Below are 16,702 nucleotides of genomic sequence, written 5' to 3' on the forward strand. Positions count from 1 at the left end.
ATATATTGTACATTTTTTATTTCATTTTTCTTGTAATTCATTTTTTACATATGTTAGAAAAGAACTGGCCCAGGACAAAAACTGGTCGACATTTGCTTCCGGGAAGAAACAAACATAGTAAAACTTGTAAATGAGGAGAGAAGGCAAAACCTCAGTCCCTGAAGAACAACACAGTGGTGACTACCCTGGGTCTCACCTTTGCCTCATACATCCTGGACTTGGAGCTGAAGGAGCTGGCCAGCTGGAAATGCTAACAGGCACAGACCAAAAGCAAAAAAAAAAGCCCAACAAAAGCCTGCTCTCTCCAGCCAAAGGACCAGAAAAGGGACATCCTAGCAAGACAGAAAACTCTGCAGCGGGGGAGCCGGGGGGAACCACTCTACTCCAGACAAACAGCATAGGAAAAACTGTGGCCCACCCAGGCCAACAAAGGTAAGGTACAAGCTCAGACTTCCATATCCTCACCAAGCTGAAACAAGGCACCCCAACCCTCTCCACAATGGAGTGCTGCTGAGAAGGCCAAGTAAAGCACCCAGGCTTTCACCTATGTCAGCTGGTAACAAAGCACCCTTCCACACCATGTCCCCTGAGAATCCTGGACCTCTAAGCCCACCTGGCCGTAACGGAACACTCTCTCTACTTCTTAGGTCAAGGGAAGTCAAGTGAGGAGCCTGTACTTCTACTACACCTAGCAGTAACAAGGCAGCACCACATGGCATCCCCTATCCCTGATGGAGAGGTAGCCAAAAAAAAAAGCCAGCTACAACAAAGGCTCAAATAAGATCTCGAATTTCAGAGCATACTATGAAAATTTCCAGGTTTTAATTTAAAAAAATCACTTGCAATACCAAAAGCCAGGAGGACCTCAAACTAAATGAAAAAGACATCAGCAGACACCAACACTAAAATGACAGAGACAGCAGGATTATCTGAGAATGATTATAATGCAGCTATGGCAGAACTGCTTCAACGAGAAATTTCAAGCATGCTTGAAATTTAAAATAAATAACCTCAACAAAGAAAGAGCAGATACAAATAAGAACAAAATGGAAATTCTAGAGCTGAGAAATACTGAAATAAAAAGCTGATGAACTCAATAGCACAATGGAAGGGACAAAACTGGAAGACACAACAACAGATATTACTCCATCTGAACAGCGGAAAGAAACTAGAGAACTGCCAGCCTTAGGAACCTGCGGGACCGTAAGAAAAGATCTAACATCTAAGTAATTAAGAGTTGAGAGGACAGAGAAGAGAGTGGACTGAAAAAGCACTCATTTAATGGTGGGACTTCCCTCGTGGTCCAGGGGCTAAAACTCTGAGCTCCTAATGCAGGGGGCCTGGTTTCAGTCCCTGGTCAGGGAACTAGATCCCATATGCCACAACTAAAATAATAATAATAAAAAAAGATCCTGCATGCTGCAATCAAGATTTAAGACCCTGAGAGCTGCAACTAAGACTGGTACAGCCAAATAAATAAATTAATAAGTTTTTAAAAAAGAAAAGAAATAATAGCAAAAACTTACCGAATTTGCCAGAAGACATAAACCTGCAGGTTCAGGGAGTTGAGTGAATGCAAACAGGATAAACCCAAAGGAATCCAAACCAATATTTACTGCAATTAAACTGAAAACTAGAAGTAAAGAAAAAGTCCCGAGGATGGTGAGAGATAACGATAACTTAAATACAGAGGGAAAACCTGCAAACAGCAGGTTTCTCACTAAAAACCACGGAAGCCGTTCAACTTCCCTGGTGGTCCGGCAGTTAAGATTCCATGCTTCCAGTGCAGGGGGCGTGGGTTTGATCCCTGGTCAGGGAGCGAGGATCCCATGCTGCACGGTACGGCCAAACAGAACAAAACCATGAAAACTGTAGAAATAAAAAAGGCTGTAATTTAGAAAAAAAAAAAGGAAGGAAGAAACCATAGAGGCCAGAGGTAAATGGTACAACAGTTTTTAAGTGCTGAAAGAAAAGACCCACACGGAATCCTGGGCTTCCCTGGTGGCTCAGTGGTAAAGAATCCACCTGCCAACGCAGGAGTCACAGGTTCCATCCTTGATCCAGGAAGATCCCACATGCTGTGCAGCAACTAAGCCCACATGCCACGACTATTGAGCCTGTGCTCCAGAGCAAAGAAGCCAAAACTACTGAGCCCACGCGCTGCAACCACTGAAGCCTGCACGCCCTAGGGGCCATGCTGCTGCTGCTGCTGCTGCTACTGAGTCACCTCAGGCGTGTCCGACTCTGTGTGACCCCACAGATGGCAGCCCACCAGGCTCCCCTGTCCCCCGGATTCTCCAGGCAAGAATGCTGGAGTGGGTTGCCATTTCCTTCTCCAATGCATGAAGTGAAAAGTGAAAGGGAAGCCAGTCAGTTGTGTCCGACTCTTAGTGACCCCACAGACTGCGGCCCACCAGGCTCCTCCATCCATGGGATTTTCCAGGCAAGAGAACTGGAGTGGGGTGCCATTGCCTTCTCCACCTAGAGGCCATGCTCCACAACAAAGAGGAGACACCATAATGAGAAGCCCATGCATCGCAACTAGAGAGCAGTCCCAGTCTCTCCAATGAGAGAAAAGCCCACACAGCAACGGAGACCCAGCACAGCCAAAAATAAATACATAAAAATTAAAAGGAAAAAACACAACAACACATAGTCCTATAACCAGAGAAAATATCCTTCAGGAATGAAGAGCACAATCGAGGCATTCTCAAATGAAGAAAATCTAAGGAAGTCTGTCACCAGCAGACATACCTTTAAGAAAGGCTAAAGAATTCTTAAAAAAGAAATAATAAGGGAAGGAATCTTGAGACATCAGGAGAAAACACAATACGCAAAAATACAGAAAAAGAGGCTTCCCTTCTTCCCTCGAGTTTACTCGTTTATGTTTGTGAAAGCAAAAACTATAACAGTGTCTAGGGTGCTTATTAATGTTTTAGAAGAAATACATACAATCATATTAAAATGAGTGAGGATTAAGCGATGCACAGGGAAGCAAAGGTTCTGAGCTACATTTGAACACGTAAAACGATGACCCTGGTCGACAGTGATTAGCTACATATATATAATGTAATACTTAGAAAAAGTATACCAGTAAAAATATTTTTAACTAAAAAAACCATACAAAGAAATACACTCAAAAAAACAGTATGTGTGTGTGAGCATGTGTTCAGTTGAGTCCGACTCTTTGTGACTCCATGAACTGTAGCCGACCAGGCTCCTCTGTCTATGGCATTTTCTAGGCAAGAATACTGGAATGAGTTGCCATTTCCTTCTCCACAAAAACAGTATATATAAATTAAAATGGAATTCTAAAAAAACAAAAAACAAAAACTCAAGTAACTCACAGGAAGCTGAGGGCAGAACAGGAGGGGGCCAATAGTCAGAGAAACAAAAAAATGGAGGGAATAAACAAAAAGTTAAATGTCAGACTTAAGTTCTAACATCAATAATTACATTAAATGTAAATGGTCTAAACGCCTCAATGAAAAAGACAAAGATTGCTAAAATCAGTTAAAGAAAAACAACCCTACTATATATATGCTGTCTACAGGACACAATTCAAACGAAACAGTTTAGGCAGGTTGAAAGTAAAAGAATGGAAAAGGATTTATCATCCAAACAATAATAGAGAAGCAATCAAACAAGAAAAAAGAAAAGCGGTGGCTATGTTAATATCAAAGTAGAATGCAGAGCAAAGAGAATTAGCAGAGACAGAGAAGGACATCACGCAGTGACAGAAAAGGCAAAGCCACCAGGAAGACACAGCCACCCTAGGTGTGTATGCACCAGAGAACTGGGGAATATGTAAAGCTAAAACCGGATGTGACCTAAAAGGAGAAACAGACAAGGGACTTCCCTGGCAGTCCAACAGTTAAGACTCTACCTCCCAATGCAGACGGTGCAGGTTCAACCTTTGGTAAGAGAGCAGAGATCCCCACATGCCTCGGGGCCAGAAGACCAAAACATAAAACAGAAGCAATACTACAACAAATTCAAGAAACACTTTAAGAATGGTCAACATTAAAAAATAAAAAAGAAACAGACAAACCCAAAAATACAGTTGGAGACTTCAATACTCCTCTCTCAAGAGTTGACAGAACACTTAAGCAGGAAGGTACAGAAGAACTCAGCACCATCAACCAACAGGATCTAATGAACATTTATAAAACACTCCAACAGCAGAAAACACATTCTAGTCAAGTGTCCACAGAACATATACCAAGATGGAGCATACTCTGAGTCATAAAACAAGCCAAAACAAATGTAAAAGAACTGAAACATACAGAGTTCGTTCTCCAATCACAACAAGATCAAAGTAGGAGCCAAAACCGGAAAGATAATAGTAAGATCTCCAAACACTTGGAAGCTAAACAACACACTTCTAAATAATCCATGGGTCAAAGAAGTTTCAAGGGAAATAAATACATAAACAGAGAGAAAATAGAAACACAACATAACAAAATTCATGAGACACAACTAAAACAGTGCTTAGAGGAAAATTTATAGTGCTAAACGCCCCTGTGAACATAAATCCAAATAGTACTTTACAAATTATTAGTAACTAGAATTCAACAACATATAAAAGAGACAAAAAACCAAGTGGGATTTATTATCCCAGGAATGCAAGGCTGGCTCAATTAAAAATCAATCAAAATAACCCATCATATCAATAGGCTAAAGAAGAAAAACTACATGACCATAAAAATCAATGCACAAAAAGCACTTATCGAAATTCAACACCCATTCATGATAAAAACTCTCAGAAAGACAGGAATAAAAGGGAACTTCCTCAACGTGATGAAGAGCATCTGCAAAAACCCTACAGTTAACACTAAACTTAATAGTGTGTAGCATAAATGCCCAACAATCAGCTTTTTTGGTTATACAATATAAATGCCTAGCATTAAGCTTCTGATCGCCCAGGCATTCGAAGACATCCATCTTGAATAAACACACTGCCAGATATACAAGACAGAGTCAGGCCACCTCACCCATAAAATTTGGTTTTTTGGTTTTTTCTTTAAGAGAGCTCTGTAGATTAGATAACTGACCATTTGACGGTTTGCTTTTCCCTTCCTGTGTCCTAATTCTTGCTCTTACATTTTACATTCACCAATGCAGAAGCCACAAAATCCCAGGAACCTCACCATCAGCCACAATGAAGGCAGAAGCCCAATCAGCACTTTCTACCCACAATCCCACTGTGAGGCCTCAGGAGTGCCATGCACCCTCCTCCAGGTCCTGTAAGTAATAAACCTCTTCTTTTCCAAGTTCCCTGATGGTTGTCACCGAGCTGTATCCTACAATCATGGTAAGAACCACTAGGGCCAGTCCAGACACAACACTGGCTCCAAAAGGGGAAAAGTCTGGGTGGGGGCTCACCAGAGGCCCAGGCAAATGCCCTCGGTCATTTCTAGCCAATGGCGTCACTACGGACTGCCTAAGACTGACCCAGAACATAGTGAAAGACTGAATGCTTTCTCCCTAGGATCAGGGACAAGGCAAAATGTCTTCTCTTACTATTCTTCTTAAACACAGCACTGGAAGTTTTAGCCAGTATCAATAAGAAGAGAAATAAACAGCACACAGATGGAAAAGGAAGAAATAAAGCTGTCCCTATGTAGACATGACAAGGTTGTCTATTTAGAAAATCTCAAGGATTCTACCAAAAACTTCTAAACTAATAAACGGGTTCAGCAAGACTGTAGCATGCAAGATCAACATAAGAAAGTTATAATAGTATTTCTCTATACTAGCAATGAACACGCGGATCCCGAAAAATTTTAAACAGCAGTTGCTCAAAATACAAACACTTATACATAAGTCTAACAAAATTTAACAAAACATAGACTTGTATGATAAAACTACACAATGCTGATTAACGATATCAAGAACCTAAATAAATGAAGAGACATACCATGTTCATAGATTAGAAGAGACAACATAGTAAGACATCAATTTTCCCCCAAATGGTATACAGGTCTAATGCAATTCCTATCAAAATTCCAATAAGACTTTTGTAAATATAAACAAGATTATTCTACAACTTATATGGATAGGCAAAGGAATGAAAAGCTAATACAATTTTGAAAAAGGAGACTGAACTGGGAGGGATCATTCTACACCTACTTAAGACTTATATCCCACAGTAACCAAGGCTATAATATTGGAGGAGGGACAGACACAAAGATCAATAGAACAGAATAAAGAACCTAGAAACAGACTCATACACATACACTCAACTGATTTTTTTATACATACAAAAACAATTCCATGGAGGAAAATGTCTTTTCAACCAACAGTGTCACAATAGCCAAAACTGGAAACAACCAGATGCCCTTCAACCGGAAAATGGTTATAGGAACCATAAAAGTACATCCATATTATGAAATACTATTCAGCAATAAAAAGGAAGCAACTATTGATATACACAGCACTTCTCTAAGTCTCCAGAGAATTATGCTGGGGGAGGGGGGGGAGGAAGACATGAATTCCAAAAGGAACTTATTATATGATTCCATGTATAAAACATTTTTGAAATGACAAAATTATAGAATGGAGAACAGATTAGTGATTGCCAGGCCTTAAGAAGTGGATAGAGCGGGAGGGAAGAGGGTATGGTTATAAAAGAACAACATGCAGAAACCATGCAGTGTTGGAAGTGTTCTCTATCTTGACTGCATCAATGACACCGTCATAGTGGCTGATACCGCACTACAGTTTTACATGATACCCCTGGAAGCAAATGGGTAAAGGGTACATGGGATCTTTCTAGATTACTTCTTGTAAATGCATGTGGATCTGAAATTATGCCCCACAAAAAAAAGTTTAATTTAAAAAGCCCAAAACTGGACCTTCACTCACTGCTCCAAGATTCATCACCCAATGTCAACACTTCAGAATAGGTCTACCTTTGTACCAACCCGTTATCAACCTTGGCTTTGCAGTCAACTGAGGATGCATAGTTATAAATATAAAACAGTATGCCTACCCTCAAGCACCATACACTCAAGTAGCAAGACAAACACAGGCATAAATCAACAATGGAAGACTTCATAAAGGAGATGGGATTTGAGCAAAGCCTTGAGCAAGAGACAGCACTTTCACAAGTGGAAGTGGACAGGGTGACATCCTGGGTAGAAGAAATCATGTATAAAGACGCGGAGCTAAAAATAAGCACAGTACCTATGGAGAAAGGGGCACGTGTGCTTTGTGAAATAGCACAAAAGATGGAATAAGCAGTGTGGGGTAACAGTAGAAGGCCCCGAAAAGCCTGAGCAAGGAACGCAAATGTCACTTACTGAAAGAAGACTTCTTCACCAACCCAGCCAACCAAAGGCAGCAGCCCCACCCACCCCCCACAGTCTCTCCAGCACCCTTCACCTTTTCTTTCTAGCACCCGCACAAGTTGTAAGTATCATGTATTTACCTGCACGTTCATCTAATGCTGTCTCACCCCAGTCATCCTGAGTACCTAGGAGCACTGGATCTGATACGCAGTAACTGCCCAGTACACATTAACCGAGTCCATGAACCGACCGGTACTCACTCCTAGTCCTCTTCTACGCAGCTGCCTGTCTTCCTTCCTCCATTGTCTGTCACTCCATGCAGCCTGGTCCCTCTCTGACCGGCTACCTCTTTTAGTTCATCCCTCCTTTCTCCTTGCTCCACCTCAGCCCAGTTCTCAACCCACCATAAAAATAAAAACAGTATATTTTAAAACAGGGCTTCACATTTGCAATGTTGTTAACACTCTTTTGAATCTCAACCAATTAAGAACCTATCCCAAGAATCTGCTACTGAAAACAGAGTACTACAGTTACAAGTTGTTACCGAAGCATAACAGATTCATGCATTACATAAACAAACAAGAAAGAGCTATTCCTGTTGTGGCCTTACTTTCCTGAATATGAGATGCTTTGCCCAGAACTGATGATCCTATCTGGTCCATGGAAAGCTGTCCACTGAAGACAGCCAGGACAGTACTCCTCAAAGCTACCAACGTTACACAGAACAAAAGTGGAGACACTTCCACAGACCAAAGACTGAGGAGACATGACTTTAAATGCAATGCGGTGCCATGGACTGGAGCCTGGAACAGAAAGAGGGCACTAATGGAAAAACTGGCGAAATCCAAATAGTCTGGAATTTAGTTTAAAAAGAAAAGATACATATACACACACACGCGCGCGCGCATATAGCTATGGTATTAACAAACAATGAAGACTCAGATTTATAAATATTATCCTATATTATTAAAAAGAGAAAGAGATGGGGCACACAAGTGAACCAGGAAATGAAACTTAGGTCAGGGTAGCTAGGGGCTTAGAGCTGAAAAAGCTACATGTAGATGGACCTTCATTTTGCTTCTGGTGCTATGCTCTTACCTGAGGCCCTGGAAATTACTTGGCCTGAAACTGCTTGGAATTAACTAGTTTTGACTTCAGAAATAGGCTCCTTAATATACACAACAAGCATTTATTGAATGCCTACTGTTTATCAGGCACTGTAAAGTTTTGGGGAATACATGACTGCAAAAGACACAGAAACGGAAGACACCCTCTCTGCTCTCGTAAAAGCTGACTCTCTATTGCAGAAGCCAGGCATTTAACAAGTATCTGTGTAAATGATGAGTGTTTCCAAGCCTTTCAAAGCTGGTTTAAGACTCCTACCAAACAATCCATCAGGACATTTGCTAAACCCAGTTATCACTGGTGTTCTGAATAAGGCCTTCAGTGTGGAATCAGATCACTTGAGATCTGATATCTGTATCACCTGTGATCTGCTAAATCACTTTAACAGAAACTCATTCAGCTGACCTGGTTTGTGACCTGAGATTCAGCATTTCTTCCAAACTCTCAGAGGACAGAGATGCTGCTGGATCACAAACCACACGGAATTAGCAAAGCAGTGAAGGTACCAAAGAAAGCATCCCTCAAACTATCATGTAAAATGCAAGCTCCATAAAGCCAAGGACATTTTGCCTCTTATTCACCATGGTATACCCAGGACTTAAAACTGTGCCTTATACACGGATAGCACTCAATAAACATTTATTGAATAAACAAACATATATGGTCTTACACAAGTTCAACAGTAGCCACTGGTCACATGTGGCTACTGAACACTTGTAACGTGGCTAGTGACTTTTCAAAACTTCAATTTTAATTAATTTAAATAGCCACATGTGGTTAGTGGCTATCATAACGGCCAATCTAGGTCTAGACACAGATGTGATGTTAAGAGCCCTGGATTAATAAGACCTAGGTGTGAATTCCAGCTCTTTGGCTTTAGCTTGTGACCTGGAAAGTTACAATTTCTCAGGGCCTCAACTTCTTCACTGGTGAAAGGAGGAAAAAATACCCCCCACCCCCACCCCCACCCCCAGCCTCTCAGGGTTCTTGGCAAGAATTGTTACAGGTCATTGTATTAAGCATAAAGTACCATCTCTGCCCTCCAGAAACACTTCACAATCACAAAGACTACTCTGACCATTGCCCACACTTGTCAGAAAATGTCAAGTCCGCTTGGTTAGCTGAGTGGCTCTGTGAATGAGGCCAAGGTCATAAGTTCGGAGGAGGGGGTACCTTCACCTAGCAAGGGCTGACCAGGTAAGAGAGGCAATGACACTGCAAATCATCACAATTCCTGGCAAATCTTTAAATGGGCACTGTATTGATTATGGATAAGTAAATGACATTTCATTCATTCATTCTTCCAGGAAGTGCTGCCACATTAACTAAAGCCCGCTGCTTCCCATCCACAGACATTTGCTAATTGGGCCGGGTCCTCTTCGCGGGCAGAGGGCCGGGAAGCCCCCACCTCCGGCCGCCCGCGTGTCCTCCCCTCCTCCGTCGCGCCGGCCCGGCGAGGGTCAGCCTGGCACCGCGGCTCCAAGTACCACACCGCCGGACCGAACCAGGAGCCATATTTAGCTGTATTTTTTGGTCAATAAAACAAACTTCCGTCTTCTAAAGAAAAACGGTCCCAACTCAATGTCAAACTAGGACGGAAACTCGCTGCTCGCCGCAGCTGCCAACCAGAGACGCCGCGTGTCCAGCAGCCCCCGAGTCCCCGACCCGGACCCCGCGCCTCGCGCGCCCGCGCCCCGGCCACGGCCGCGCCGGCCACAAAGGGACGGGAGACGCGGACGCGGCCGGGCCTCTCCGCCTCCGCCGCCGCCCGCCCCGCGCCAGCGGCCGCGGCTCCGGGACGGCCCGGGCGCGGGAGGACACTCACCTCGCTTCGCGCGCGGCGGCGGCGGCGGCAGCGGGCGCTCCTCGGGGCCGGCCCCGGCGGTCGCGGCGCGGTCCCGCGGGCCGCAGCGCGGGCGCTACTCTCGGGCCGCCGTCCGCCGCGCCGCCTTCTCGGCCACTGCCGGCGGCTCCCCCGGCGGGCGGGCGGGCCCGGCGCGGGCCCCGCCTCCGCCGCGCCTGCCCCCGCCTCCGCGCCGGGCCTCGCGGGCTCGGCGCGCTACTCCGGGCGGCCCCGCATGCCGCCGCCGCTGCCGCTCGCTCGGGGCCGCCTCAGCGCGGCGGGCCGGGGCCGCAGGGCCACCCGCGCAGGCCGCTTGGGCGCGGTCCTCCCCGCGCGCGCGGCGTGCTCGCGGCGGCGGCGGCGGCCCGTGCGGCTGCGCGGGGGAGGCGGGGGCGCCGCGCGCTCACCCGGATGCGCCGCCCCCGTCCCTGCGGCGAGCCCACCTCGGGGCCGCGGCGCTTCCCTCGGGGCCCCGGAGGTTCCGGCTCCTCCGCGCCTCTGCCCCCTGCTGGCCCGACCCGCGGGGAGGCGCGGAACCCGAGCCCCGGAGCGAGGGGTCCCCGGGCGAGAGGCTGGGGCTGAGACGGGCTCGGCCGTGCCGTCCGGGCTGGTGGTCTCCACCTGAACCTGGGCACGGACAAAGGGCGGCTGCCGCCGCCCCAAGTGAAGCACAACTCGGGCCGTTTCACGTCGAGCAGATCGCGGGGTGGGAGGAAAGGACGGTGCCCTCACCGCGCCGACGAGATCCTCTTACCGAGCCCCTGGTTGCTCCTCACCCGCGAGCTGCGGCGCAGGACTCGGAGCTGGAGGACGGTCAGTGGCCCCTCGGCCGGGTCGTGCTGAGCTCTGAGGCCGGCGCCGGGGATGCAGGAGGTTCTGGACCCAGGGTAGGCGGCGAGAGGAGAGGCCCGCGACCGGCACAGCCGGAAGAGGCAGCCAAGCCTTGGGGGTACTGAACAGCCGCGGCCCCCCGCAACGCGGGTAACTGGGGCAGTGTCTCCCGCGTGGTGCTGAGAGGGGCCCTTCCACTTGTGCCCTCCTGGAACCACTCTTCCTTGGCACTAATTCCAGTACCTAGCTGTCCGTTAATCTAAGAAAAGACGCAGCCTGGTCTTCTGCCACTCATAGACATAATAAATTTTCTACTTGACTCATTCAGAGGTTTTTGTAAAGTCTTGCTTGCCAGCCAAGAGTTGGAATGATGAAGCTCATGTTTATACTTTTTATTTCTTAAATAAAGGTGTGTTGACAGAAAGAACCAAAAGGCTGGAAGCGAATAATGTTACCGAAGATTGTCTCTGGAATTTTACTATCCTATTTTGTGCTTATCTACATTTTCCAAGTAGTCTAAAATAAATGTTTAAAGTTGCTTTTTAAAAGTACTTACATAATATTTTGAAACAAAGTGAATCATGATTGGCCTGTTAATGTACCACAAGGAAACTTCACTTTGAAGTTTGCATCTTTTTAAAAAATAACCATATTAAGAAAAAAAAAAAAACCATCTCGGGCAAAAGAGAGTTGCAAGTTGTATATCTGCTAAATAAAAACTTGTATTCAGAATATATAAACTCATAACTTAATAAGACTAATAATCAAATTTTAAATGGACAAAAAAATGGAATAGGCATTTTACCAAAGAAAATATTTAAATGGTCAACTATAGCATGAAAAGATATTCAACATCATTAGTCACTAGGGAAATGCAAATCAGAACCACAATGAGAAAGCTCCTCACACCCACTATAATGACTGTAATAAGACTGAAAATAGCAAGTGTTGGTGAGATGAGAAATTAGAACCCTGATCTACATTTCTGATGGGTATGTGAAATGGTGCAGCCACTTTGGAAGTTGATTTAAAAGATGCTTTAAAAATTATACATAAGAGTACCACATGCCCCCAGTAATTCCACTCCTAGGTGGAAAAAAAACCTGAGAATATGTTCAGATAGCAAGTTGTATATAAACTTTCATAGGAGCATTGTTCACAATACTCGAAAGGTAGAAACAGTCCAGATGTCCAGCAACTGGTGAATATACTAAGTGTGGTATATGTATACAGTGATTGCTATTCAGCAATAAAACAAAATGAAAAATACATAGAAGATACATGGAAGGTACATACATCACAGAGGAACCTCAAAAACATTAAACTAAGTGGAAGCAGCCAGATGGGTAGCCATCATGGGTAAGGTTAGGCAGTAAGCATATGTCAGCATGGTGAAGGCAGTCTTGGGAGTGGTTAATGGGGATCATAAGCAGTGGGGAAGTTGCCTTGCTTTGGATCTGGTGATAAGAGCAGTACATCTGAAGCATTTGTAAGGGACATGGGCAAGTAATGGTGACTAATTATTGTATTAGTTTACTGATGTCTCTATCCAAAAGCCCCAAATGCTGGGAGCTTACACAGTTCCTTTCTGGCCTGCACTCCAAGTCCTTTGGGGGGTGGCAGTGGGGGTGGGGGACTTCAGCCCAGGCTGAAGAAGAGTCCAGAACAGCACATGGTTCCTCTTTGGTAGAGACAGTAGAAGGGCACATGGCAAGTTGCACAAGGTCTTCTAACACTTCTCCCCACGTGTCATTTTTATATATGTGTTTCAATGGCCAAATCAAATGACCTGCCATATGTAACTTTCAAAGAAGCAGGAAAATGCAATAAATCCCAACATTGTTCCCAGAAAGCAGAGAGCTGCAAAAATCTGGGTTATAATGTTAATGACTATTGTAAGTACCAAAATTGGAGGATAACTTTTTTTAACCTTTTATTTTGAAATAATTATGAATGCATAAGAAGTTGTAAAAACTGTACAGAGACGTACGTCATACCTTCACCCATTCCCCCCAGTGGTTACTTCTTATAATGCTAACATAAAAAAGCTATAAACTTGTTAACTATACTTAAATATCAAAATATCAAAACCTGGAAATTGGCATTGGTACAATGTGTGTGTATGGTTCAGCTTCATTTTATCACATGTGCAGATTCTCTAACAATCAAAGTACAGAACTATTCCATCACCACAAAGATCTTCATGCTCTTCCTTCGTAGTCACCCTCATCTCTCCTCCACCCACACCCTCTAACCCCTGGCAACCACAATCTGTTTTATATTTATAATTTTTTTTAATTCAAGGATGTTATGTAATAGAATTATACAGTATGTGACCGCTTGAGACTGGCTTTTTCTTTTTTGTCTCTGCCAGTTAAGCATGGACTGTGGGCCTTACATGTTGCCCACAGCTTTCTATTTAAAAAAAAAAATCCTTATAATTTATTTATTTGGCTGCTTCTGGTCTTAGTCATGTCATGTGGAATCTTGTGTGTGGGCTCAGTAGTTGTGGTACTCAGACTTAGTTGCCCTGGGACACATGGGATCTTATTTCCCTGACCAGGGATCAAACCCATGTCTCCTGCATTGGAAGACCGGTTCTTAACCACTGGACCACTAGGAAAGTCCTTATTATTATTATTATTATTTTAGACAGCATAATACACTTTCATAAGGTTTGGTCATTTTGTTTGTTTTTGCTCATCACTTGTCAGTTGGTCTGGGGTGAAAATGCTGGCTCCCCATGTGGTCTTCTCTAGCACCACCCCAGCAGTGGGTAGAGGGGTCATGAGTGGTGCCTTCTAATGTTAGAGTGAAGGTAGGACTCCCTCTGTTCAGCCTTTAGTTACCTGGGACAGGGATGAGGTCACTTTCTTTTTTTTGCTACAGGCTTTGGCTAGAATAAAGTGAAGTGAAAGTTGCTCAGTCGTGTCCAACTCTCTGTGACCCCATGGACTGTAGCCTGTTAGGCTCCTCTGTCCGTGGGGATTCTCCAAGCCAGAATGCTAGAGTGGGTAGCCATTCCCTTTTCCAGGAGATCTTCCCAACCCAGGGATCTAACCCAGCTTTCCCGCATTGCAGGCGGATTCTTTCCCATCTGAGCCAGCAGGGGAGTCAGAATAGGGTAGTTCCTGGTGTAAACGTTTTATATATTGCCGTTTTCCTGGTCCTTTGGCTAGCGAGAGCAGGCGTTGCTTAGGGTTTTTTAAAAAATAGTTCTGTCGTGCTCCTGGGTTGCCAGCTTCACCAGTCCAAGACGTACAGGGCAAAACAAATCAACAGAAAACAACTCAGAGAACCCATCATCCTGTCATTCCTTGGATCCCAAAGTCCTTAGTCAACTGCTTTCTCTCTGCCTTTCAGAGTTTTCTCGTTTGTTTCGTATACAATGTCCAGGGCTTTTACCTGTTCTTAGTGGGAAATGCACTCCAACCAAACTATTAGACAGGAACCAGAAGTCATAATAAAGGTTTAAAACCTAAATTAGAGCAGATTGCAGATTATTCCTATTAAAAAAAAAAATCACTCCCAGTGTCTTGCATTTCAGTAGGCAAGAGAGAGTCAGAGAGAAAAGGCAAGATTTATTGCTGGTTTATTAGGAATTCTACAGATATACTCTGGACGTTTACATGGGCTATAATCTCATATGAGAAATAATAGAGGAAATCTTGAGAACTGCCAGATCATAGACTCAGTGGAGTCTGAGGTCAGCAAGCGTGAAGGAGTGGAAAAGCTGAGACATCCAGTTAGAAGAAGAAGCTGGAGGTTCTGCAAGTGAAATAGGCCTTGCACTGAGAAGCCTCGGAATATGCCATTTGGGCACATGGTCAGTGACGGTGAAGAAAGCAGTGGCAGAAAGGAACCTAAGACACTGAAAATAACAGAGTCAGACAAGTCATCAGTATGATTTTTTTTTTTTTTAAGGTTAAGGAAAGCAGGAGACAGGTTAGAAGCTAAAACCTAAGTCAGGAAAAAAAATCATTAAGGGCAATGGGAGCAAGTCAGTTGACAGTAGATTTGGGTGGGCAGTCATCGCTTGAAAGGAAATCGAATGGAATGAATCTGAAAGGAAGACAAATGGGAGAGACGACGGATTCACCATTCAAAAGGGCTAGGTGGATTAAAACAATCTGAGTTTTAGCACATGTGAATTCATGGTATTGCTAGATGACATTCAGGAAGACGCAGTGAAAGAAAAACGGTAACTAGCACATGGTGGAAGAGGAGACTGCAGGTCTTTTCCAGCTAAGAATGGCTTTGAGAAATTTATAAAATGCATTTTCTTGGCCCCTTCTTTCCCCCAGTCATAGCTTGTCAGGCTTGCAGGGCATCAGTCAACCTGGAGAATTATTTACACATTTTTAGCAAAAGGCTGAGGCACTGCTTTTATAGATTTAGATCCAAAAGATGTGGTAACAGAAGCTTAGTGACTAATAGCAAAACCCTCACAATATGCCACACCACCTGGCTAAGTGACCCTTGAGATAGTTTCTACTAGCTCTGAGGATTCTGAATACAATCTGTCTTATACTGCCCTGCCGTGTTGGTCTTCCTGAAACACCAAGTTCATAAAACCGTTCTGTCCACACACATATTACTCAAGCCATCCAAGCCCTTCACAACCTGGTTGATTTCCACCCATCCCAGGCCTCTTGCCCATAGCTCACTCACTCATAAGTATTCTCTGCTGCAGTCACCCCAGCCAGCTCACTGCCCCCTCTCTCCAGATTTATTATGCTCTTTATTTTTTCCTTGCCTTCTCTCCTCCACCTATCTTAATCCCTAAGGATTCTTTTCCAGTGCAATCTTCTTTACCTTCTACAACCTCTTCAGTAGAGTCTCTCTCTTTCTCTCTTTTTTTGAATTCCTATCATCTGGGGCATTTTTCCCCCCCACAAATTAGCTGGCTCATGATATGTTATCTACAATGTTTTATGTGTTTATGGTTTATATCACCTCCTAGACAGTATGTGCTATGCTTTGTACATTTTACATATGAAAGTAATGTATATATAATATATAATATATATATATATGATACCTACATATGATAAAAAAAATTCAAATAGGATGGAAAGATATGAAACAAAGGCTCAAATTCTTTCAACCCAACAGCATCCCCAAAGATAACTGCCCTTAACTGACTCTTCCTGGTTGTTGCCACCCCACCTCTTCTGATGGAAATCTCCCCTACTTCTGAATAATATAGTTTAAATTCTTGATATGTCAACTTTAAACAATTGTGTTTATCAATCCTTGTGGTTGTACAAATAATCCCCAAATAGTGGTTTACAACAAACACTTACTGCAATCTCCCAAGTCATTGGTTACCACCATGCTGGACTTGGTTTGGCTTGGGTTAGTCACAGGCCTTAGGCTAATGGAGTGTCCGTTATTATTGGGGATATGCTTTTCCCATGGCAGAGGGCCAGAGCTGAAGAGAAGCAATTGAAACACGTGTTACTTCTGAAAGCCTCTGTTCAGAGCTAACCACTATCATTTCCACCCACATTCCATTGTTCAAACTAATTCACATGGCCAAACCCAGAGCTCATGGGGACAAAGGAGAAACTATGTATGCCCCTAAATCTTTCCCAGCATCAGGGTCTTT

General features: G+C 44.1%; 1 protein-coding gene across 3 annotated transcripts in view; it reads right to left on the minus strand.

Moving 5' to 3' along the window:
* Positions 1-10,401, minus strand: part of GALNT1 (polypeptide N-acetylgalactosaminyltransferase 1) — a 120,644-nt gene extending 110,243 nt beyond the window's left edge. For 2 of the 3 annotated variants that reach the window (XM_069568710.1, XM_069568709.1), the window contains exon 1: positions 10,243-10,394. The gene's annotated coding sequence lies outside the window, so the exon portion shown is untranslated. Of the gene's footprint in view, positions 1-10,242 lie in introns of all 3 variants that reach the window. The other variant, XM_069568708.1, reaches the window with a different exon arrangement.
* Positions 10,402-16,702: the final 6,301 nt, after the last annotated feature.

This window comes from Ovis canadensis, chromosome 23 (assembly GCF_042477335.2).
Source record: "Ovis canadensis isolate MfBH-ARS-UI-01 breed Bighorn chromosome 23, ARS-UI_OviCan_v2, whole genome shotgun sequence".
Lineage (NCBI taxonomy): Eukaryota > Metazoa > Chordata > Mammalia > Artiodactyla > Bovidae > Ovis > Ovis canadensis.